At 34.9% G+C, this 26,761-nt stretch overlaps 1 pseudogene; it reads right to left on the bottom strand.

The window, feature by feature from the left end:
* Positions 1-13,086, bottom strand: part of LOC107751790 (proto-oncogene tyrosine-protein kinase ROS-like) — a 14,542-nt pseudogene extending 1,456 nt beyond the window's left edge.
* Between the last annotated feature and the right edge of the window lie 13,675 nt (positions 13,087-26,761).

Below are 26,761 nucleotides of genomic sequence, written 5' to 3'. Positions count from 1 at the left end.
TTTAAACCCGGATGATTGTAACCACTCTAAGTTCGTCTGCCTTGGGAAAGCTAGCGTGTCTCTGACATAGTGATAACACTCGTTGCCTTCTCTAGTGCAGCTCAACCAGGTCTCGTCCCATTCATCGAAATTGTGATATCACAAATCCCGGAAAATATGCGTTGTAGTCAAAACGAGTCGTTCGCTGTATTTTTTCAAAAGTTTTTTCTGTTAAATAAAATATCTCCTTTTGAAGTGGACTTTGAGCTTTGTAACTTTGCAGATCTTTTTTATGCTCAAACAGCAACATTACAGACTAACTAAAGTTGAAAAAGTAAAAAAGCATAATAGGACCCCTTTAAAAAGAACCATTTTTTCTTAGTCTAAAGGACATTTAATATAAACTAAAGAACTCCAACTATAAATAATGTTTTGTGCAATGAAAAGGTTTCATGGATGTTTAAGGTTCTTCGTAGAACCAAAGATGCCACTAAAAAACCTTTATGGCAACAACAATACTCAAGATACTGACCAGACATCAGAATATTTATTGAAAATTCCATCTGTTAAACTTTCTGGTCCATCCAGCGAACAGGAAGAAGACCTTCAACCTTCTTCCTGTAGTAGTCGTTCTTATACACGTCACGGGCCAATCCGAAATCTCCTATTTTAACGACCCTTTCTGGGTCTGTGTAGCTTCTTACTGACACCAGACAGTTCCTTGCAGCAATATCCCATATGTGCATATGAAATATAGTTTAATTTAGATGTATTTACATTCATGCATTTGGCAGGCACTGGTTTCCAAAGTGATTTACATTGCATTCAAGGTGTACATTTCATGTATTCATGTATTCCTTGGGAATCAAACCCATGACTTTGGCATTGTTAGATACAGGAATGCATTAGCACAGTATATGAACAAAGTGCATCCTTTCTAAATAAGCACATCCTGCAGCAGCATTGAAACTGATGTCCAGGAGGCTGGTGAGGTTCAGTAGCTCTTTATGATTCTATGAGACATAAGAACATGTTAGTGCTGGTCAGTAAAAGCAGCACCTCATATATATCAAAACAATGCCTCACAGTTGTAGGACGAGCTCCTCTCAGGTAAGAACGAAGGTCTCCTCTGTCCATCATCTCCAGGATGAGGTAATGTGGCTCGTTTAGCAGACACACTCCAAGCAAACGCAGGATGTTAGGATGATTAAACTGGCTGAATAGCCACAAACACAAAACACTGCATGAAAAATCTGCTCCAAAGCGTATCAATTGAATAAATACACTACCATTTAAAAGTTTAGGGGGAGTATGTTTTTTTAGAAAGAAATTACTGAATGCATTAAATTACTGAATTAAATTAATGAATGCATTAAATTGCTCAAAAGTCAGTTAAGGCATTTATAATGTTACACCAGATTTGTATCTCAAATAAATGCTGTCCTTTTGAACTTCCTGTTCTTCGAAGAATCTTGAAAACATTGTATCAGTTTCTGCAAAAGTATTAAGCAACACAACTGTTTTCAACATTGATAACGATAAGAAATGTTTCTTGAGCAGCAAATCAGCATATTAGAATGATTTCTGAAGGATCATGTGACGCTGAAGACTGGAGTAATGATGCTGAAAATTCATCTTAAAATATATTGCAATAGAAATAGTTATTTTAAATTGTAATAATACTGTACTTTTGCTCAAATAAATGCAGCCTTGGTGAGCACATGAGACTACTTTAAAAAAACATTAAATAATCTCACTGACCCCAAACTTCTGAAAATAAATAAATAGTAGTTTACAGCAGATCTCAGTAAAGGGCCCTTTTAGACTTTACTTTCTCCCACAACACTAATTAACAGCAAACCCCATGCCAAACATTGCCATTTGCTCTAGGCCAGGGGGCCTCATCATCATTTGTTTTGCCCCACTGTTCCCTATTATAATCATATTTTCAGTGTGATGCTGAGAGCAAACATGTCTTTTACCTCATCAAATAAGATTCTTTTAAGAATTGGGTTATCTCATAGTCACTGACATCTTTTCGCAGTGTCTGTGAAGAGATCGGTTTGTGAGACATTTTATAATCACAATCTATAATTGCCAAAACAGCATGTAAGTAGTCCCCATGGAAGTATATGAGAAATATCATTTTAGTATATATATATATATATATATATATATGTGTGTGTGTGTGTGTGTGTGTGTGTGTGTGTACCTTGACAGCCACTCTCCTCTCAGGAACAACTTCACTAATTTGGCTGCCAACTGTAACTCCTTCATAGATTCTCCAAAAGCACCACTACCCAACAACCTCTGAAGCTTCAGACAGTGTTTAGGAAACACAGGAAGTGACTCAATCTCTCCTTGGGCGGGTCTGTTACTGGGAAATGTGGGAAAGTTGTTTAAATATCAACACATTTTGTGGTTTATAGATGCAACAAAATCACACTGAAAGGAAGCATTAGTTTGTAAGCGATGTTCATGTGTACCTGATAGCATAGCAGGCATTACCAAGACCAAATAAACCTCAAATATACTCCAATTCCACATCTGGATTGACATGCACATCTGTTTGTGTAACTGTCCCAGGATCCTTTTTCTTATGGCGTCTGTGCCAAACTATATCAAAACAGCAAGCAAAGCAAATGTTGTGCTTTCAAATCCTCTCATTAATTTTAATATGGGGATGAAATAGATTTTACAAAAGGGAATTGTGTCATTTGTGTACTTACTGACTGCAGCGAGGATGAGAATAATCAGTGTAATACAGGCAGCAACCGATACAATCACAATAATCAATGTCATGTCAGTGTCTAACGAAGTACCTGCTGCGTGACAACCAGAGAGCAATTAAAGGAATAGTTCAGCTAGAAAAGAAAATATGCTGGAAAATGTTCTCACCCTCAACCATCCAAGATGTAGATGAGTTCATAGATGAGTTCATAGACTTCATTAGAACAGATTTGGAGAAATTTAGCCTTACATAATTTCCTCACCAATGGATGCTCTGCAGTGAATGGGAGCCATCAGAATGAGAGCTCAAAAAGCTGATAAAAACATCACAATAATCCACAAGATATCCACACGACTCCAGTCTATCAGTTAACTTCTTGTAAAGTAAAATGCTGCGTGTCTGTAAGAAACAAATCCATCATCAAGACATTTTCTAGACAATCTAGACAATGTCTTTCCACATTTTCAAGACAATTCTTCTCCCCCGAGTTACGTCTTCCGCCATTTTGGAGAGTACCCAAGAGCATAATCGACGTAATCAGCGTTGCTTACGTTCGGGGGAGAAAGCGCGCGCATGAACATAATCTGCGTAATCAGCGTTATTTATGCTTAGGGGAAAGCGTGCGTATGCATTGTGATACTCTCTAAAATGGCGGAAGACGTAACTCGGGGGAGAAGAATTGTTTAGATTTTACAAAAGGGAATTGTGTCATTTGTGTACTTACTGACTGCAGCGAGGATGAGAATAATCAGTGTAATACAGGCAGCAACCGATACAATCACAATAATCAATGTCATGTCAGTGTCTAATGAAGTACCTGCTGCGTGACAACCAGAGAGCAATTAAAGGAATAGTTCAGCTAGAAAAGAAAATATGCTGGAAAATGTTCTCACCCTCAACCATCCAAGATGTAGATGAGTTCATAGATGAGTTCATAGACTTCATTAGAACAGATTTGGAGAAATTTAGCCTTACATAATTTCCTCACCAATGGATGCTCTGCAGTGAATGGGAGCCATCAGAATGAGAGCTCAAAAAGCTGATAAAAACATCACAATAATCCACAAGATATCCACACGACTCCAGTCTATCAGTTAACTTCTTGTAAAGTAAAATGCTGCGTGTCTGTAAGAAACAAATCCATCATCAAGACATTTTCTAGACAATCTAGACAATGTCTTTCCACATTTTCAAGACAATTCTTCTCCCCCGAGTTACGTCTTCCGCCATTTTGGAGAGTACCCAAGAGCATAATCGACGTAATCAGCGTTGCTTACGTTCGGGGGAGAAAGCGCGCGCATGAACATAATCTGCGTAATCAGCGTTATTTATGCTTAGGGGAAAGCGTGCGTATGCATTGTGATACTCTCTAAAATGGCGGAAGACGTAACTCGGGGGAGAAGAATTGTTAAAAAAATTATGTTATTTTAGTTTTCTTTGCTCAAAAAGTATTCTCGCAGCTTCGCAAAACTGAAGTTCAGCCACTTATGTCACATGGACTGTTTTACCGATGTCCTTACTACGTTTCTGGACTGGGAACGTTACAGTTGTGTTGCTGTCTATGCAGGGTCTGAGAGCTCTCAGAATTCATCAAAAATATCTTAATTTGTGTTCCGAAGATGAACGAAGGTCTTACGGGTTTGGAACGACATGAGGGTGAATAATTAATGACAGAATTTTCATTTTTGGGTGAACTATCCCTTTAACATTATCTAATTTAAAATAATAATAAAAAAAGGTGTAGTACATTTTGAAGCGGTTCCACATTTTCCCACAATTCCTTAGACACGACACAATTAAACACTGTCCCATAGTCAATACTGCTGGGTTTCCAGTGTATCTGGAAAAATGTGTCATTCCCTTCAAGAACAACTTTGGAAACCGCAGGTGGAATAGATAGAAGGAGGAGATACAAATCCATCTGAAAACAAACACAAGACACAAAGTGATTATGACTTGCTAATAAGTACATAGAGCAATATGAAACATGATATGTTAACATACTGCTGACCTGGAAGAGGTTTCAGCATTTGCTGTACTACAGAAAAAGCAGTCAGTGTTTTGCTGGAAGACATAAGGACACTGGTGTTTTGCTTGAACTCCTGAATCCTGAGCCGTTTGTTCTCATCCAACCAAATGAATCGTCCGCTGTAGTACACTGTAAAAAATGACCGTGAATTTAACGGTAAAAGACTGTAAAAATGCTACAGTAAAAACCTGTTAAATGGTTAACGGTAAATTCCCCTACTATATACGGTGAAAAACTGACACTGTGCACCTTCTATATATGTTATTATTTAAAAGCTGCTTGTGATGGGCTTTTGTTCATCATGTGACTTTCTCATCACCTCCTGCATTTGGTGGTTATCAGTGTATTACAAAGGTACAAAACAGATTTCAGTACTTCAATAAGGTTGGTATATTAACATTATATCAGTTAATGAAATTACGGTATTTAACTGTAAATTTAAGTAAAAACCGTAAAACCTAAAACGTTGCTACCGTATTTTTTACAGTAAAATTCCGGCAACCACAGCTGCCGTTTTTTTACCGTAAATTTTACAGAATTTTTTTTACAGTGTAGCCCACTTGATGATCTGTGATTTGAGATGTGGTTCATCTTGCAAATTCTACCGCTTTAGACTTCTGCATCCTTTACAGGTATATTATTAATATAATTTATGCAAATCATTAAAAAACAACATTTATTCAATAAGAAAATGTTATTAAAAGCCAAATTGGTCACTGACCATAGCATTCATTAATGAGATCGATCCGTTAAAAACTTGTATATGTACCTACCTGTCACCAATGACGTTCACACTGTAAAGATTTATAAGGGAGCCGTCCTGCACCAACCAACACAGATTTTCTTGAATCACATTCAAAGTAATACCAGCAACCTACAATTAGAGTGTGTGAAATATTTACACTACTGTTAAAAAAGGTCAGTGTTTTCAACATAATAATAATAATAAGAAGAAGAAATGTGTCCTGAGCATCAAAAAAGCATGATTTCTTATGGAACTTTGAAATAATGGCTACTGAAAATTTAGCTTTGCCATCACAGGAATGTTGCATTTTAAAATACCCCAAGACCCCAAACCTTTAAATGGTATTGTATTTGACGTTTTATGTGTGTATTTCTGTCCTCACCTCTTTACCAGAGAACACACTCAGTTTATCCAGGAGTTGGTAGTCTTCTCCATCCATTCTACAGCCTTCTACTGATGTTTCAGTGCTCCAGTAGATGGCAGCATTCAATGAAACAATCCCTCTGCTCTGCTTGGAGAAATATCTCAACACCATGACCAGACCCTCGGCATATCTAATAAGAGATGCAAGATATCTCATAATCTGTTCAATCTACTGCCACATAGTCAAAAAATATGTCAATAAAGTAATAGTAGCTTTTTTCATTATGTCTTTCAGTCATTATTTAATACAAAAACATACTAGATTTGTGTTGCAGCTCCAGTATAGATACTGTCCCAGCCAGTCAAAGGCCAGCGCTTCAGCATTTATGGGCGATGGCATTGTCATTACACTCAACGACTGATTACCCAGTTCAATCCGGTTAATGTGGCCTGAACTGTTAGTCCAGTAGATTGTGGAACTATACCAGTCCATATCTGTTCATCATGAAAGGAGAACATGCTATATACCTTGTTTTATAGTGAGAAGAATTGTAAAATTTGCAATCAGATGCAAAATACTGTTCTAAATAATGTTCTATACTGTTCTAAATAATGTTCTAAATTTTCTTTATTTTTTTATTTTTTGCATTATACAACTAAAATATCAAAACAAGTGCAATGTATTTTTTTGAAAAAAACATTCCAGTGCTTGTGGTCAGTAATTTTTTTTTTTTTTTTTTTAAGAAGTTAATACCTTTATTCAGCAAGGATGCATTAAATTGATAAAAAGTGACAGTAACAACATTATAATGTTACAAAAGATTTCTATTTCAAATAAATTTTTAAAATAATTTTAACATTATTGCATTTTAAAATATAGTAAAATAGAAAAGTTATTTTAACTGTTAATAATATTTCACAATATAACTTTTTACTGAATTTTTTGATCGAATAAATGCAGCCTTGGTGAGCATAAGAGACTTGATGGAAACTTTATGGAACATGTTTATTGTTAATATAATGAACTACACCTGTGGTTATTCAGCTTGGACGCGTTTGTGTGGGACCAACAGGTTAAAAAATAATCCAAAAAGTGCCTCAGAAAGTGAAGTTAGATCTGAGGCACTCTAGTTTCTATTTCTAGCACTATTTGTTTGCTGATGCAATTTCTTGGTCTGATATTTCTATTTAATACAGTGAAATAAAATAAAAAGTTATGTTTGACTTACCATAAATGCCTTTTAGAGGCACTATTATGTTCTATATATGATCTCTCTGGTTTCTTACCTTTCACATCTCCAATATAAGACACCATTTGTTCCACAAATTCAATGCTATCCAAATCTTGCTTCCATATATCATCCTCACTGGCAGCAGCAATATATAGAGGCTCATCGGCTGAAAAAAACAAACTAAGATGACTTTTTAATAGTGGCCAGTTTATAAACATTAAGGTAAATGATAGAATGCATCAATATAATCACCAGGCTGGAGAGTTGTTCCTTCATATGAGACTGATTTGGAGCATCCACCAGGAGAACAAGCCCTGAGAGTGACACTGTACTGCTGTGAACTCTGCAGATCAGGAACTGTTGCATGTGTGCCAGTTAGTCCACTAAAATTCATCACCACCAACCCATTCGTCCAGCAGTTTATAGCATGAGTCCAATTTTGCCAGGAAAATGGACCTGTGTGGAACAAAACTGAATTTATTTATTGGACAACATGTGCAATTTTATAGGTTAGCAAAATGAAATCTGGCTTCAATAAAATAATGACAACAATTATGAAAATAGTCTCCTACTAATAAAACAATCCAAAAGTGCTATTAACTGGGTATCACTCACTTGCTCCAATCATATTTTCAGGTTTCTCCCAATAAACGTAGGCTTTATCTGATCCAAACAGGGCTTGAAGTTGTACACAGGATAAGGTTGTGCAGATGCGCTAAAGTAGCATAGATTACCAAAGCCGTCATTTTGACTATGGATGACATCACAGTCCGCAAATTCATTAAAGGTGGCCACTTGGCTCTGACCAACTTGTTTATACAGTGCAGAACCATTGGTGAGCATGAAGAAATCATCCTCATAAACAATGCTGTTTGCTTCAAAGTTAATGTTTGTGAAGAGCGTAATGGGAAATAATCCATCCACAGATGTGGCATTGAGCGTTTGATCACTTCTGTCGTTGTTCTTGTTGGGAAAACTGACCACAAAGTTGGAGACAGAAGGCATTTTTATGACTTTAATTATCTCATGTTGTTGGCCAGAGATGTCTTGAAGAGGGCTACGATATAATCCACTGCTCAGCAATAAGAAAAGCCATCTGACAAACACAATTTTTAAATTTTAGTAAATTACACTTTACTTAAATCAGTCAAACTAAAAAAATATTTAAACTAAAATCTATACTGTCTCTAATGGAGCTGCTTCTTTGGTTGGTAGTAATAAATATAACAGTATCATATTTGTAAAAATACTAATGCTGATGGTTTACACAATGATTTATAGCTTTATATAGAAGTAGAGACAGTGCTTATCCAAAAAGTTTTTAATCATGTTTATGACACTCACCCATTATACGGTTCTGCAATTATATTTACAGCGTCACTGGAAAGGTTGAGATTTATATCCACTGGAAAAGATCTAATCCACAATAGTAGACCTGCATTTTTTTGTGGGAAAGAATGTACAATGACATTATTTAAATAAAAAACAAAACAAAACATAAAGTATTGATTTTTCTTGATGGCATCTGTTACATTTTGACTTGCCCTTCAAGGAATAGTTCACCCAAAAATGAAAATTTGCTAAAAATGTACTCACCCTCAGGCCATCCAAGATGTAGATGAGTTTGTTTCTTCATCGGAACAGATTTGGAGAGATATAGCGAAAAGCTGTGTATTTGTAAGAAACAAATGCATCAAGGCATTTTAACTTTAAACCATCTCTTTTATCCGTAATCCATAATAATGTTTCCTCCAGTGAAAAAGTTCCCTGTTGTCCTCTCACATTAAAATCCACTTATATATTTGTTTAGAACTGTTTTGTAAACCTGTAAACAGTGCTTGATCTGTGCATATTTCTCTCCTGATTCAGATGAGATTACTTTTTTCAGTGCAAAGTATGTTATGATAGAGAACATGTATTTTATCTGAAAGCAGCATTTTGATTTTGTTTAATACAAACACGCAGCATTTAACTTCACAAGACGTCAATTGATGGACTGGAGTCGTGTGGATTACTTGTGGACTATTATGATGCTTTTATCAGCTGTTTGGACTCTCATTCTGACGGCACCCATTCACTGCAGAGGATCCATTGGTGAGCAAGTGATGTAATGCTAAATTTCTCCAAATCTGTTCCGATGAAGAAACAATCTCAACTCATCTTGGATGACCTGAGTGTGAGTAACTTTTCAGAAAAATGTCATTTTTGAGTGAACTATTCTTTTCAGTTTCAAACAAAAATCATTTACAGTAATGCACTTACAATGAAAGTCTATAGGGCAAGGCAGAACAGTTCCATATCATTATTTAAGTGGTTTTGTTAATTGTTCGGTACATGTGATATTTGACCTTCAAAGTTGTCTAAATGTTCATTTTAGTCCCTAATTAATGGTAAATACACACCATACCACTGGACACATAGTAAATCCTCTCATAAAGCCAGTCTACTGTCAGTGCTGTGACCTCCAGCGGGGCAGAGTGCTTAAAAGAAATTAACATGCTAATTGTTGACAAGGTACGGAGCTATAAAAATAATGTGTATAACTTGGTCTTGGGAATTTAGACAGTATTAAGATATCTAGAGAATAAACCTTTACTGGGACTTTTTTCTAAGGAGACAAATTTGCTCTCCATTTAATCTTCTTACTGTCTAAGAGAAACATCTGAGATATTGAAGTACTCTCATTTGTGATTTCTCTTTCCTATGGGCACTCTTATGTGGTGGAAATGTTTTATATTTATTGATTTGAGGAAGAATGGACCTGTGATGTTGCTCTCGATTAGACTGTCTGAGAGACACTGTGCTGTAGTGAAGAAATCGGCATCCTCTTCTCTCATCCTTAATGAGTTCCATCTGGATGCAAAGACCCACCGGCCTCCATTCTGCTCTGAAAGTCATCACAGATGGAGCAATAAGATTATTGTTTATCTGAAGTCACTGCAAACACAATGCATTGAAAAACATTAGCAGAATGGTGAAGTACTGCGGTTGCATGAAGCTTAGTGTGATTTTGTTAAGTAGAGCAAGCTTTTGGATCAACTACCTCAGATTTTACGTTAGGTTTAATGGCAACTGATATGCTTTTTCAGTGTTGATGTCAATATATCAAAAGTTTGAGGCTCATAGGTTATGCTTTTTAAAAAAGTCAGTAAAAACAGCAATATTGTGAAATTTTATTAATATTTTAAAATGTAATTTATACTTGTGACAGCAAAGCTGAATTTTCAGCAGCCATTACTCCAGTCTTCAATTTCACATGATCCTTCAGAAATTAATATAATTTCTGCTTAAGAAACATTTTTTATTATTATTCTTGTTGAAAACAGTTGTGTTTGCCTAATATTTTTGTGGGAACCATTTTTTTCAGCATTCTTTAATGAGCAGAAAGTTCAAAAAAATATTTATATGAAATAGAAATCTTTCATAACATTTAAAATGTTTCCACTGTCACTTTTGCTCAATTTAATAAATATTAGGATAATTATTTTTTCAAAAGTCGTACTGTCCCCAAACCTTTGAATGGGATTATATATTTAAATTAAAATATATAAAGTTAAATTAAATTATACTTATACAAATGATTAAAAATATAGAATCACGGACTATAATACACAAAACTGCAGGAATAAAATATCACTAAAATATTTTAGAACAGAAAATGTTTTTTATTCATTTACAATTCTATCAGCAAAAGCAATGATGTTCCAGGACCAACAAAAGATCCAGGAACATGTCCTGCTTGGCAAAATTAGGGTCATTTTAGTGAAAGTGACAGTGAAAGTGACGTGACATGTGGCCAAGTATGGTTACCCGTACTTGGAATTAGTGCTCTGCATTTAACCCATCCAAAGTGCACACACACAGCAGTGAACACACACACACCGTGAACACACACCCGGAGCAGTCCACTCTCTAACCATTAGGCCACAAATTCCCCTAATTTTAGCAGGATAAAGTACAAGTTTCACTGTAAGCTTAAGTTAACCACCTTGTGTTGGTGTTGTTATGCTGGCTTCAGCGATTGAACCCTGGCCCTCTTCATTTACAGCAGCTACAGAGATCCTGTATGAGACACAGTCAGTACAATCAATATTTTAAAAATGGGAAGACTTTGTACACTACCTAGTGTTATGGAATGTCGGGTAGAATGTGTTGAAGAATATATTTCCTCCAGTTGCTACACTAATGATGTGTTTGTTGGATGTGAGATTGAGGTTGAAACCCAAGATGGGTCCTCCTGGTTTTTCAGGTAGAGACCAGCGAACCTCCACACTCTCTCCAGACACGCTCTCAATACTCTCAATGGATGGGCTGGAGGGCACTTTTTTGGAAGGGAAACACATTAAACAGCTTCAAACAACTGATTTTGAAACATAATGTAAAAAGACCGTTTATCAACTGTTGATTCAACTTACGTCCAAAAGGTTTTATTTGGTATCAAGGACTCGCTAGAGAACAAGCGTGCGTTTCTGCTATCAGGGCCCAGACCCTGAATTTATAGCAGGTAAAGGGTTCCAACTGTTTGACGGTGTATGTCGATTCCGTCACATTCTATGAGGAAAAAAAGAAAATTGTTCAATCTTACGCAAACTTTCAAAAAATGTGATATTTCATTCCAAAATTAACATTTTAACTAAAATTAACAAAACTATACTAATAATTTATATTATTATTATTATATATCATTTAAATGGTAAGTGAATTTGTACACTGTTGTTTAAAAGTCCTTTAAAAAACTGATACCTTTATTTAGCAGTGATGCATTAACTGATCAAAAGTGACAGTAAAGAAATAAAATATTTTTATTTCAAAGCATCATGGTTTCCACAAAAATATTAAGCAGCACGAATGTTTTCAACACTGATAATAATAAGAAATGTTTCTTGAGAACCAAATCAGCATATGATTTCTGAAGGATCATGTGGCACTGAAGACTGGAATAATGATGCTGAAAACTCAGCTTTGCCATCGCAGGAATAAATTACATTTTAAATTGTAATAATATTTCACAATATTACTGTTTTACTGTATTTTGATCAAATAAATTCAGCCATGGTGAGCAAAAACATTATAAAGTCTTACTGACCCCAAACGTTTGATGGTGTATATTTGTAAAGTACAGTTGTAATTATACATCACGGTGATATTTTCACACTGAATTGGATTTAAGCTTATTTTATTGATTTAAAAAAAAATCATTGTTAATCATTGTTTTTGCATACAGTAATGGGAGATTTGGGACAAATGTGTTTGAAAATAATGTCATAATGAACAATATCCTAGTTACTAAAATAGCCATTATTTTCTTCATTGAAAAAATATTGTTTGTTCCTTTTGATTTTTAAAATTAAATATGACCTGGACATTATTTGTACCCAAATGCATGTTCATATATTTTATTCAATAATAATTTATGACTTAGAAATACACCAAAAGTCAGTGGAATTTAATCATCAACATGACAAATATAAACATAAAGTCATCCAACCAGTACCTCTGCTTGTGCCCAAATCAGATTAGGACTGGTCCACTGAAGAATATACACCACATCAGACTGATTCAGAGACTCCCAGCTCAAAGTTATGTAATGAGATCCGATCCAGGATGCATAAGGTGCTGTGAGCTGACATAAAATATCTGGACAGGAAGAACGTAAATGTTTATAAACCAATCAGTAAACAGATACTGAAGTGAAAGAAGTGAATAATTTGTAAACTTGATTAAAAGACTCACTTTGGCAAATGGCATCTGTACAGTGTCTGAAGCCACTTTTGGCTGTCTAGAATTACAATATATCAGACATTAGCTCAAGTAAATGAGAAAAAAAAATCAATACTTGTCCAGATTGCATATTAACAAATCTTAAAAGTCTTACCATGGGGTGCACTGAGGCATCGAGAAGCCATTTGTCACATGATGAAGCTTTTAGAGAAATAAGCAGAAATAGTATCTCTGACAGAAACTGTAAACCCGTAATTTCCTTCCTTTTCCACCAAATCTCTCCCATTTCGCATTCACCGAACTCCTGGATTCAAACACACCCTGCACAGAAATACAGTGTGTACATGACAGTAGCGAATTTCCCCAGACTTAACTATCGATCAGTAACACGCAACCATGGCGGGACACTGGCCCTTTAACAGTCCCTCATAGTTTGTGGTCACCTGTGGCTCAAGTGTGTCTGACCAGAAACCAGACGGAAACAGGCGTTTCGTAAGAAGACTCTCAAAGTATGTGTCATATATATCCACGCAAACAGATTAAGCGGACTGAACTATGGCCACTTGAATGTAAAGTGTATAAGTTATCATCTTTACAGTTGTCGTAGATTCAAGGCAGTGTTTATTTAATGGTTAAAGTGTAATTACTATCAGTTACAATGAAAGAAAAGTGTGAATTTTATCAATAACAAAGTACACTCAATGCCTTACTCATTATAGTATGTAAATGTATTTAGTGCCAGATTCACCATATCTAAAATTATTTACATAACCATCCAGATAGATTGAGAATAGGTAAACAGCAAGAGGTTCATTCAGCTGAAAACAATAGACCTTAGTCAGGTTAGATGCCATTTTGAATTTAACACGGATGAAAATGAGGCTGTGAGGGAAAGACTTAAAGTCTTTAAATGACACACACAGTATGAAGGTCCTGGATCATGTTATTTTCTTCAACTCGCATCTTTCAAAACTGTTTTTTGGAGTTTTTGTCGAATGAAAGCTTTCAAGGTCAATTGGTTTCCTATCCCTATCGACATCATCTGTCACATAATGGCCAAAAATAATTGCAACTTATTCCTGAGTTTGTAAAACCTAACAAAAATCACAATTACAAATTAACTGTATGAAATCTGACAAGTATGAAATTTGACGAAGAGCTGAAATGCTGAAATGATTTGCAGTGATTATCAACATCATGTTATTCATTCAGGTTATGAAAGTTTTACCTGACTTCACCTTTAGGTGGTGATGCTTCACAAAACCTTTGCTCTAACTGAAGTCAGAGATGAATTACGTTATATAAGACATATTTATCTATATTTTTAGTATAATTTTTTTAAGTATACCCCTTGTAGTAGTGGTCTGCTAAAGCGCAAAGTCCTTGTTAGTACATTTCTTGTGAAAACTTGCTGTTTTAAACACAACACGTTTATTAAATATAGATTCTCTTCCAGAATGGCGATAAATTAGAAATACAGTCTTTCTAATCCAGTTTTTACACTTTGTTTAGGATGTGGTACTTATTTTGTACCACAGCCACATTAAGTTAAGCCATTTGTCACATGATGAAGCTTTTAGAGAAATAAGCAGAAATAGTATCTCTGACAGAAACTGTAAACCCGTAATTTCCTTCCTTTTCCACCAAATCTCTCCCATTTCGCATTCACCGAACTCCTGGATTCAAACACACCCTGCACAGAAATACAGTGTGTACATGACAGTAGCGAATTTCCCCAGACTTAACTATCGATCAGTAACACGCAACCATGGCGGGACACTGGCCCTTTAACAGTCCCTCAAAGTTTGTGGTCACCTGTTCCGTGTGGCTCAGGTGTGTCTGACCAGAAACCAGACGGAAACAGGCGTTTCGTAAGAAGACTCTCAAAGTATGTGTCATATATATCCACGCAAACAGATTAAGCGGACTGAACTATGGCCACTTGAATGTAAAGTGTATAAGTTATCATCTTTACAGTTGTCGTAGATTCAAGGCAGTGTTTATTTAATGGTTAAAGTGTAATTACTATCAGTTACAATGAAAGAAAAGTGTGAATTTTATCAATAACAAAGTACACTCAATGCCTTACTCATTATAGTATGTAAATGTATTTAGTGCCAGATTCACCATATCTAAAATTATTTACATAACCATCCAGATAGATTGAGAATAGGTAAACAGCAAGAGGTTCATTCAGCTGAAAACAATAGACCTTAGTCAGGTTAGATGCCATTTTGAATTTAACACGGATGAAAATGAGGCTGTGAGGGAAAGACTTAAAGTCTTTAAATGACACACACAGTATGAAGGTCCTGGATCATGTTATTTTCTTCAACTCGCATCTTTCAAAACTGTTTTTTGGAGTTTTTGTCGAATGAAAGCTTTCAAGGTCAATTGGTTTCCTATCCCTATCGACATCATCTGTCACATAATGGCCAAAAATAATTGCAACTTATTCCTGAGTTTGTAAAACCTAACAAAAATCACAATTACAAATTAACTGTATGAAATCTGACAAGTATGAAATTTGACGAAGAGCTGAAATGCTGAAATGATTTGCAGTGATTATCAACATCATGTTATTCATTCAGGTTATGAAAGTTTTACCTGACTTCACCTTTAGGTGGTGATGCTTCACAAAACCTTTGCTCTAACTGAAGTCAGAGATGAATTACGTTATATAAGACATATTTATCTATATTTTTAGTATAATTTTTTTAAGTATACCCCTTGTAGTAGTGGTCTGCTAAAGCGCAAAGTCCTTGTTAGTACATTTCTTGTGAAAACTTGCTGTTTTAAACACAACACGTTTATTAAATATAGATTCTCTTCCAGAATGGCGATAAATTAGAAATACAGTCTTTCTAATCCAGTTTTTACACTTTGTTTAGGATGTGGTACTTATTTTGTACCACAGCCACATTAAGTTAAGTAAATAATGACAGAATTTTCATTTTTGGGCGAACTATCCCTTTAAGAATTTTCATGCAAGTTCCATGTTACAGAACATGAACAATTCCAAAACGCTGCATGTTTACATAAGAGAAAACAAGCTGACATTTACTGAGGACCCGGACTCCCTTCATTTTGATTAAACTAGAGATAGCGGTGTTGATCATTTGCCTTTTGTGAGTTAATGCATGCATGCGGCATGCAAAACATTCATGCGGCAGGAGGACCATGATGCCTGCTCACTTGAGAGGACTTTTAGAGATGTGTCTAATTAAGCTACAGGTCCTGTTGTGAATAAGCTGCTTTCAAATCCACAAACCCCCTGCGATTGACCCTGCGATGCGACAATGAACTAGATGTGCTTGTTTATGTATTTATCACATGAGAAGCTCTGACCCTTTAATCAGACCTTATAAATAGCAGAAATGTTTTTCCACAGTCTTTGTCCAAGTTGTCTCCTTGCCAGACTTCAAATATCACACGGTCAGTTCAAAAGAGCACAGCATGAATGTTAAAGTTAGAGTTATGATGTATTATTCGCTTAGTATTTGGGACCCCAATAATTCTATATCATTGAAGGTCATTTGATGTCAATTACAGGTAAGATTTATGCATATAGATGCATGTAGCTATCTGAGTGTGATAATCTATTGACTTCATTTATAAGTCAATAAGAATTGACCCTATTTGCTGTAATAAAGAGTCTTTCCTTTCTTAGCTGATGTCACCTATAGAAAAATATTAACCATTTGCCATGCGTTTCAAAAGTGGAGTATAGTCCTCCAAAATTCAACAAACTTGCAGTCAAGTTTAGCTATATATTTTTTTAATGTAACATCTACTTTTCACAACCCAATCAATTCCCGATGAACAAAATCTATCCTACCCCCTACTTTTTTTCATAAACATGTTGCATTATAAACAGTAAAATAAGTTGTGAATGCTTTTTCATGTTGACGTCAACATATTACATATTATACGATTTTTTAATGTTTTAGATTAAGTATCATATGCTCACCAGGGTTGTTTTTGATAAAAATGCAGTAAAGTAATTTTTAAAAATGTTATTACAATTTAAAACAAAGGATTTATGTTTTAAAGTATTTTAAAATGTAATTGATGACTCCAGTCTTCAGTGTCCATCAGAAAACTATGCTAATATACCGCTTTAGTGCTCAAGAAACATTTCTTAATATTAATTTTCTTCTTATTAATATTATATTGCTGTATTAATTTTGTGCACACCATATTTTTTTTCAAGATTCTCTAATGAAAAGAGAGAGAGAGAAACAACATTTAGATAAACAGAAATCTTTTGCAACCTTTTAAATGTCTTCACTTTTGATTTATATAATGCAACCTTTTAATATGTCACATTATAAAAGCTGCATTTTCAAACATATTTGGAATAGATCAGAATTAATTAGATGGAGAAATTTGTCTGCTGCCACTTCTCACCAATCCAAGACAGGACGACGACAGCACTGTCCAGACTGATTATCAATGGATTAATAATTTGGATTTACTCTGAGCCAAAGCCAATCCCTACAGCATTACACTCATTCCATACTGCTGCTTAAATTCACGAGGCCTGGGACAACATGTTTTATGGGTGGCACATGACTAGGTTAAACTATACAGGGTCCTCCATCCCTGCTTTTTGACAGGCAGATGTGTCATCTAAGGCCATCCTAGAATCATGAAGAGAAAAACAAAACACCTTTTGACGTTACAAACAAAAATGTACCACCAACACAACCTTTTTTGGAAGATGCTGTAATCAGGCACCTGGTCATTTTCTAAACATGTTAATACGAGTTTTGTCATCCTTCTGCAAATGTTTGAAAATCCCTCACACCTGCTTTAACACGTAATAACGGGAGTGTTTGCAGAGCTGTGGGACTGCAGTGAAAGTTTAGTTTGGGGGATTCTCCTAGGATCAACCCACCACAACCATGCAAAGATCGCTGCGCAAGTTTTATTTAGTGCTGAGGATTTGTGGGAACAAAGGAAGTTTATTCTGGGAGACCCTCATTGGCAATATCCAACAAGAAAGTCCCCAGCATGACTCTGACTGACAGTTCCTTCTCACTGAAACTGATTAAAAGTAAGCAATGAGCAATATAATAACGAAGAAATGCTGAAGCTTACTTGTTCTTGATTACAGAAATATTGTCGAGATGATGTGTCTCAGTTTCCATATAAGGGCAGATGTGAACGCGTGTGTATAAAAATAGTTCAAGGCATTCTCCACAGCCCATCCCTTCAAATCCCTCCAGAGAGCTTTTTCATTTACAGAGCTGAGGGAAGCGTCTGTCTTCAGTTGATAGGTGTGTTAATCTGTCTGCTTGTGTGCGAGCGTTCCTGAAACCCCTGCTAATAACTCACCTATAGGTAGATATTCTGCATGTTCATCGCATATCATGGCCTCATCAAATTCCCATTTCATCCTGGATATAATGATTCATTTCTAGTGCCACAACAGGATGACACAGCAGGGAAAAAGCAATGCTAAATGTGTTGCATATAAACCATATAATAATATGTGGATGCAAAATAAATAGGCTCATCAAAATGTTAAAAGGGACAAGAACGTGCTTCTCATATCCTCTGATGTTGATGACAAAGGCTGTGCCTCTGTTTTGGTTAAACGTCAACTTTCGCCTGGTGGAAGCTATAGATGAAACAGGCAGATGCCAACACGGAGAGGTTGCATGACATGCTCTCATCCTTTAAATCCATAAACATAAGTAGGTATAACACTATGTAGAAAAATGACCCATGCAGACTAGATTAAAGATGGATTCACCAGCGAGAATAAACAGGTTTGTGTTAACTACAATGAGTTTAACACATTTAATTATTGGCTGGCGAAAGGATGAAATGATCAAATTGCAAGAATTTTTTTTTAGAAACCTTGAAAACTTTAAAAATTGCAAAAATGTTCTTGTTATGATTTTTGTTGCATGGATGCAGTTTATGGCTATATTAATACATTTTAACCCTTAAATGGGCCCAATTTCCAAGAAAAATATAAAAAACGGGGTCCCAATGTAATCAAGGGAGATTCAAACTGTAAAACAGAAAATAACAACAATGTAATGAAATTAAGAAAACATGAAATAGTATCATTATATAAAGTATTATATTATACACTAGCATTCAAAAGTTTGGGGTAAGGTTTTTTGTGTGTGTGTTTTTGAAAGAAATATCTTGTGCTCACCAAGGCTGCATTTATTTGATCAAAATGCAGAAATATTTAGAAATATTATTACAATTTAAAATAGCTGTTTTCTATTTTAATATATTTTAAAACATCATTTGACAAAGCTTAATTTTCATCAGTGAATACCCCAGTCTTCAGTGTCACATGATCCTTCAGAAATCATTCTAAGATGCTGATTTGGTGCTCAAGAAGCATTTTTTATTATTATCAATGTTGAAATCAGTTGTGCTGCTTAATATTTTTGTGGAAAACATGATAAATTTCAGGATGCTTTGATGAATAGAAAGTTCAAAATAACAGCAACAGAAATCTTTTGTAACATTATAAACCTCTTTACTGTAACGTTTGATCAATTTAACGCAGCATTGCTGAATAAAAGTATTAATTTCTTTTAAAAAATCATACCCACCATCACCCAGTACAGTAGTGTATATAATATTATAGCAATAGGTTGGAAAATGTAAAAAATAAATAAATTACTAACTATATACAATATAACTATACTAACTATATACAAGGGCTATAATTTTGTTATAGCCCTTACAAGGACATTTTTATTTACATTTATAAATAAAAAAATATCTGAAGCAAAACAGCTGAAAAGCATTAGTCTGAACACAGATTTTGCAGACCAACAAAGGCCTAATAAATCAGCATTTTTATAAGATGCTTCCAGTTCCTGCTCAAATAATCTGTGTAAACACCTAGAACTGAATCATTTGGCCATTTCTGCCATGCTGCAGCAGTCGCCACCTTTACAGAATATCACTGCTACGTGTCAGACACGCAGGCTCCATTCCTTATCCTTCCCTGACCTGACATTTCTGTTCAGAGCCATCCATCTGCCATCAGCAAGAGGTGTTGACAGCGCGGTCTGATGGGTCCTCTGCATCTTCACTTCCGACTGACACAATTTTCTCTCTGCAGCTGTGAGAAAACAGATGAAGCTTTGAAAATGGAGAGCAAAAACAAACAACGAATAAACTACCACATCCTGAGCCCTGTTCCCTTCTCAAACAGTGTGTGACCACCAACCATTTCCTAATTTTATACCAAGAGGCAAGTCAATCCACAGAGAGTGATTGATAAATACTCTAGTAAATGTGTTTCGGGTTTTATAGTGCGTCACGCAGGATGGGATAAAACCCGGCCTCACCCAGAGCTTAAATCATCCATCTGTGTTGACACGTCATTGCACTGTCACCTTCTCGTTCATTACTGTACTTTTATTGTAGAAGAGGCGGCAGTGCTACCGGGGCTTATGCTGTGGAATCGCACACTTGCGCCCCGCATCGCTGCAGGACAGCAGGAGACGTGGAGGCACGCCAAAGGCAGCAAAGTCGAGTCCAGAGAAAACACAACCAGCTCACATTCCTGTACACATCCTTGGCTGTTAGATAAGAGCGGTGTGCTTTTCAAATGTTTACCCCGTGCTTGATTTAGGTTTTCCAAAGCCTGTAAAGCTCCCTAACACAAAGAAGTCTCCGCACGGCCCTATTGTTTTTCTCAGCATCAACAATCTTTGTTTCATATCTCATACAACAACTCTGTAAAAAAATGATTTTTCAAAGTTGTAAATAAAGATTACTGAAGTATGTTTTACAAGAAAATACTATTTCAGCCTTTCTACTTCAAAATTGTTTTTGCTGTACAGTAGAAATTGGCACGAGTCCCAAAAGGTTTGCATAAAATCACTCATGCAGCATATATTGAAACCCACAGTAAATGTGAACAAACATCACTTTTTACATAGATGAAAAACTTTCTTTATATTTGTATGTTATAAGAACACATACAGTACATACACAATTATGTTCTTGTGACATTAATAACATTCACATTGTTAATGAAAACCAACATTTATACAGTTGATACATATTTTTTTTTCTTGAATATCTGTTAGTATTTTGATTAAATATATTCATACTGTATATCTAATATTAGGATCACTGAAATTTTTTTTGAAATTGACAACATATTAATTAGTGGTCATGCCAACAAAATATAAATTAAGATATTTACTTCAGGATGGCGTGTCATAGTTATATACCACATACTTTATAAATTAAGCAAAGTTATGGATTCACTAAATAATTGATTGATTAATAATTAATTATTTGGTGATGTCTGTTTTTAAGTATCTTTAATAGTGAATAGTTGATAAATACAAAAGTAAACAAACCATTTGATTATTAAATTAAAATAATAAAATAATAATAATAATAGCATAATTTTCTCTTCCTAAAATGATATATTTTGATCTTACAGGAAAAAAGCTTAGTGTTTATAAAAAAATATAAATAAATACATACATAATATATTTAATATTTATTTTTATTTTTATAGAAAATTAAGTGGTTTTCACTTCTTGTTAGCCTTTTGGGGGTAAAATAAATTTGGCTGAAAAGAAATGTTGATATTTATTTATTTATTTATTTTAAACAGTGATAATGCTTTAAGCCTCAAAATTACTTGTAATATTCACAGTAATTCTGTTGTTATATTATATATATGTTTGTTTCATTGCAAAATCTAACAATCCTAGTCTATCACTCCTCTTTATTTACTATAAACTATAAACTAGAATTTGGAAGGATATAACGATCAAGCATTGACTTCCTTCATCAGTCGTGTGTCATCACAACAAACACTGGATGGAGGAGCAGATACAATCAGTCCCGTCCTGTGATCTTGAGATGGGATGTGTTCTCTTTGCATCTACCGCCCTCCCATTTGTTTTCCCCACCCCTTTCAGTTTCTCCTATAAACTTTGTAGCCTGAGTGTCTACATCCAACATTTTCCTGCTGTTTCACACTTTACCTTATATTTGAAAGGACTGCTTCCTCCTTCAGCTGCCATTCTACGGGTAAGAAAAAGACTTTAATCAAGTAAATATTAAGTTTAACAGACCTTGAACTGAATTATCACAACTACTTTAGTAAAATAACGTCAAAATATTCGCTTTAATATTAAAAGATTGATTCGGAAGATTTCCATGACATTGCATGTGGTTTACATCAGAAAATAGTGGAAGAGATTAAAAATACATTCAAACCTGAAGGACACAGAGGATGAACTGTCTAGAAAGAACACCAAAAGCACATTTGCATCCTGAACTGAAATACCGCTTTCATAAAATTTGTTTCCATGCAAATCAGCGAACTGAAAACAATGGGTCAAAGTCAAACAATAATTTGATAAACTCTAACATAATATAAATGTGTGTTGACGTTTTATTTATTTTTACTGTACAGCCAGTACAGAGGATCATTGTATAGTCTTTTGAAATGGAATAAAAGGCAAATCTAGTGGCCTTTTATTAAACTTCAATCCATCCTGATCACAGATGCTAGTGTTTACTTTGCAGCTAAGCAGTTATAATTGTCACTGGATCACAGGACTGGAATGCAGGGCCTCCCCTGATAAACACTGGCTTTTTGGAGCCTTTAAAACAAGATCAAGTTCATAAGGCTCTGCTTTTGCTATTTTTATTTTTATCACTCGGGTCAAGTGCTTCGCTCTTAAAGCAGCACTATGTAACTTTTGGCGCTCTAGCGGTTAATAAACAGAACTGCACACATCCCGCGGAAGAACATTCCAACCGGAGCTACTTCTCTAAGTTTATGTCTATGGCGATTCACGCAGTTATGTGTTACTCCGCAGCGGTGACGACCCGACCAGGCTACAATAGTCCACATATAAGTACTTATTATAAGTGTAACGTAGTGATTCGGAATAAGACAAAAAAGCGGCTTGGAAGATGAATTAATGATGTACTCGCTCATTATATACATTTAGCAAATTTTGAACACAGAAAAAGTTACATAGTGCTGCTTTAAAATCTAGTTCAAGCCTAATACACTACACAGCACTGTGAAATACTGAAATTTCCCATTCGAACTGTCCTTTCCTGAAGCTGGGTAAGCAAGAGAGAGACAGATAGAGAAAGACAGGCTGTCTAACTACCTTGTCTCTTTAATGGTAAATTAACTTCGTTAATAGGAATGTTGTTTCTGGAAAATAATTAAAGAATGTCTTACTTGGAATTACTTGTACATCAGTTTCAGTAGGCCTTAAGGGAAAACAGGACCTGAAAGAATGCATCAACAATCAATGGTTGACTACAATATAATTTAAAGACGTGTTGACATTTAGAGTGACTCGACTGACTGTATGTGAACTTTAGATGTGCAGTCTGGAATTATTGAGCTCATATATAGATGAAACCTAGATAAATCTAGATAAACCTCAGGCTGCAGACTTCCACACTCTGCTTGCTTCCTTTGATCTCAAGCGACTATTAACTACGGCTACTCACAAATCAGGCAACCAACTGGACCTTATTTACACACGACACTGCTCCACTGATCATGTGCTGGTTACTCCACTGCACACCTCGGATCACTTCCTCCTCACTCTTAACCTCAACATGGTTCCTGACACAACACATACCCCTACACATGTCACTTTTCGACGTAACCTACGCTCACTCTCACCCTCCCGGCTATCTGCTATGGTTTCATCTTTGCTTCCTTCTCCTGAACAGTTATCATCTCTTGATGTTAACCGTGCTACTGATAGTTTTTGCTCCACTCTTACGCCTTGTTTAGACACTGTCTGCCCCTTGTCTTCCAGGCCAGGCTACGTGTACTGCGTTAGGCTAACCGAGACTTGTCATTTGCACTTATATATTGTTGCTCTTTTGTTAGTTTTGACTGCTTTTATTGTCCTCATTTGTAAGTCGCTTTGGATAAAAGCGTCTGCTAAATGACTAAATGTAAATGTAAATGTAAATATATCTGGAGACAGCCGATAAGAGAATAGCTTTAGCTGTTAGACAAGTGGCCGACAGTCACGAATGCATGCCATTCACAGCTTTTAACACGAGTGCCCTAAAGAGGGTAAGAGTAGCCTACGACAGTCTGTAGGCTACTCTTTGAGCTACAGAGTATTCATGCTAATCACATCACTTTGGCAAATCGCAAATATGCAAAACAAATGCATGCTATGAATAAAAAGAATGAAATAACAATCAGATTGTACGATTCCTGTTCTTGTTGTTATTATTAAAGAATTCCTAATAAAGAAAACTTTGAATGAAATTCACATGATATCTATACATGGCATTTTCATGTAGTGTTTTGAATTACTTTTTATATATTTGTTAATCAGTTACATGAACCCCCGATACGTGAATTATTAAATCGGGAAGGAAAAGGAAAAGAAAAATTGGTTCATGTTTCGAATGAATAAATAAATAAAGTATATGTATTTATTTATTTATTTACTTAGATTTTTTAATACATAAATAAAATATATAATTTATAAATAAATATATAAATATAGACTTTTACTTATTTTTACCACTCCTCGAAATTCTTTATTTAGATCTTTTAAGAGTAAATCCCTTAATGTTTAAAAAAAAGATATATAGTGCATTTATAAATTCAGTCAAATAAATTGATTTTTAAACATAATATTAATACATTATATACTGTTATTTAATAACAACATAAATTGTATAAATAAATAAATAAATAATATAAACAATAAGATTTTCCTCTTCAAAATTATGCATTTATCTTACAGGGTAAAAAATAGCTTTATGTTTGTGTAATATTTGTTATTTTATTTATTATATATTATATTATATTTATTTTATGCATATTTATATTTAATATAAAACTAATATATTTATTTTTGCTATATTTACCCAAAATTATGGATTTTGAGAGTCTTGTACATCTCGCTACTGCAAAAGAATATAGTATTTTATGTTGTCATAAATACAAAAACAAGAAGACATTGATATAGAATTATGGTCAAGGATGCACCATCACAACCTGAAAGGTAAAAAAAAAAAAAAAGCAGTGGACTGTAGAGGGCAACATGCATCAGAGGGTTAAATAAAGATTGAGTCACCTGCATCAGAACAGATTTACTAAATACTTTTGTGATCACCTGTTATATGTATATATTTTTTATTTCTAAGTCTTGTATCATTATCTTAAAATAGAACATTTTCTCTCATTTTCACCATAAAGCACCACAAGAACGCAATAGCACCACCATCTCCGTCCGTCCATTCCTCTCACTGCCACTAGTCTGCAGTCTTGATCAGGATGGAGAGGGTGCAGCACATGACACGCTCAGCCATCCGGAGGGCATCCAACATCGAAGTGAACCCGCAGACCAAACGCAACCTACAAGATCTCATCATCAACTTCTCCCTCATCCTCATCTGCCTGCTGCTCATCTACATCATCGTCTTGCTCATGTGACACCAAAAGATGACAACCGGCCAATCACAAGATGCACTGCACGAGACCTTGGACAATTTTGGGGAATTGAAAATGTCCTACTAATGATGCAACACATGTTAATTTCCTGAAATTATATGAGGGCGGCAGAGATTTTTCTCTATTTATGTTTGCTGCGTTCTTCTTATAACAATAAGCATATTTTTGACCTTTGAATGAGTACAAGTCTAATTTTGTTCATATATATTTTGTATTTTTATATATATAAAACATACAAAATTAGGTAAATTCAGATATGTTTTGTATATGAATGTAGACCTCACAGGGGGGAGGAGTCATCTGAACTTGTGTAGTTCACAAAAACATAAAGAATTAACATCAAAATGGCTGAAATTTCTGGCAAAAGTATAGCTCCCAACAGCAAACAGCAGTTCCTTCCAAGTGCCAAGTCATTTATGTAAATATTCCCCCCAAAATATCGTAATTGTGTTGAAATGCAAAATTTATAGGTCAGTCCCAGAAATCATATATTATTCACAGAGGAACAGAGCATTGGCACCGAGGTAAATTACGCTTGAACGCTTAACATATTAATGTTTGTTTACACGTCCTGTGAACATGATCTGAGAGAGAGAGCTAAAATGGTGGATTTAAGGATGTTTTTAAAATGTGGACAACCAATAAAGAGAATGTTTGTTTTAAATGTTCTAACTGACTGAATTTTTTAAACAAAAGTAGCGAGAAATAAGCCATGTGTAGTTCCTGTTCAAGTCACTGAAGCGGAAAACCACAAAAAGCACCGTAAAAAAAAGTACTTAAAGAGCATTTAAAGGGATAGTTCAGATATAAATAAAAATTCGAAATAAAAGTCTTTATTTACTCTCCCTCGTTCCAAACCTATATGCCTTTTTGAATAAAATATACATACATATGTAAAGAATCTATTTTTTCGTAGTTTATTTAAAGCTGTAAATAAACCAATGATTATTGAGGTACATTTTACAAGAAAATACTATTTCAGTCTTTCTATCTAAAAATTTCGTGTTTAATTCAATGTGTTACTTGCTGTTTCTTGGAAATTGTGTAAATCTGATTAGCAATTTCTGAGTGAAAATTGTTTTTACGCAATTTTTTCCCCCCAGTTCTGCTCCTATGACTTCAGAGGACTTGAAATATTATGCAATATAATGCAAAATACATTTTGCCCAATTTGATAGCTTTTGGTCACTATAAACAGTGGTGGTAGGAAAAAAGAATGTGAATATATATATATATATATATTTTTTTTTTTTTATGGGCAAAATAACAGATACCAGTTTGGACTGACATCAGGGTGAGTAAATAATGACTTGAAATGAATTTTCATTTTTGGGTAAACAATTCTTTTAGAAGACATGTAGTCCTTTTACCAAGCTCAAGTATAGATTTAAGATATACATTTTTATTTATTTATTTTTTCACAATTGGTGGTTTATAGTTTTGCAAGAAGACAATATAATACAAATATATATGTAAGTGTCTG

This window comes from Sinocyclocheilus rhinocerous, unplaced genomic scaffold (genome assembly GCF_001515625.1).
Source record: "Sinocyclocheilus rhinocerous isolate Xijiao unplaced genomic scaffold, SAMN03320098_v1.1 scaffold993, whole genome shotgun sequence".
Classification (NCBI taxonomy): Eukaryota; Metazoa; Chordata; class Actinopteri; order Cypriniformes; family Cyprinidae; genus Sinocyclocheilus; species Sinocyclocheilus rhinocerous.
Note: the sequence above shows the minus strand (reverse complement) of the source record. Positions and strands in the feature narration are given on the sequence as shown.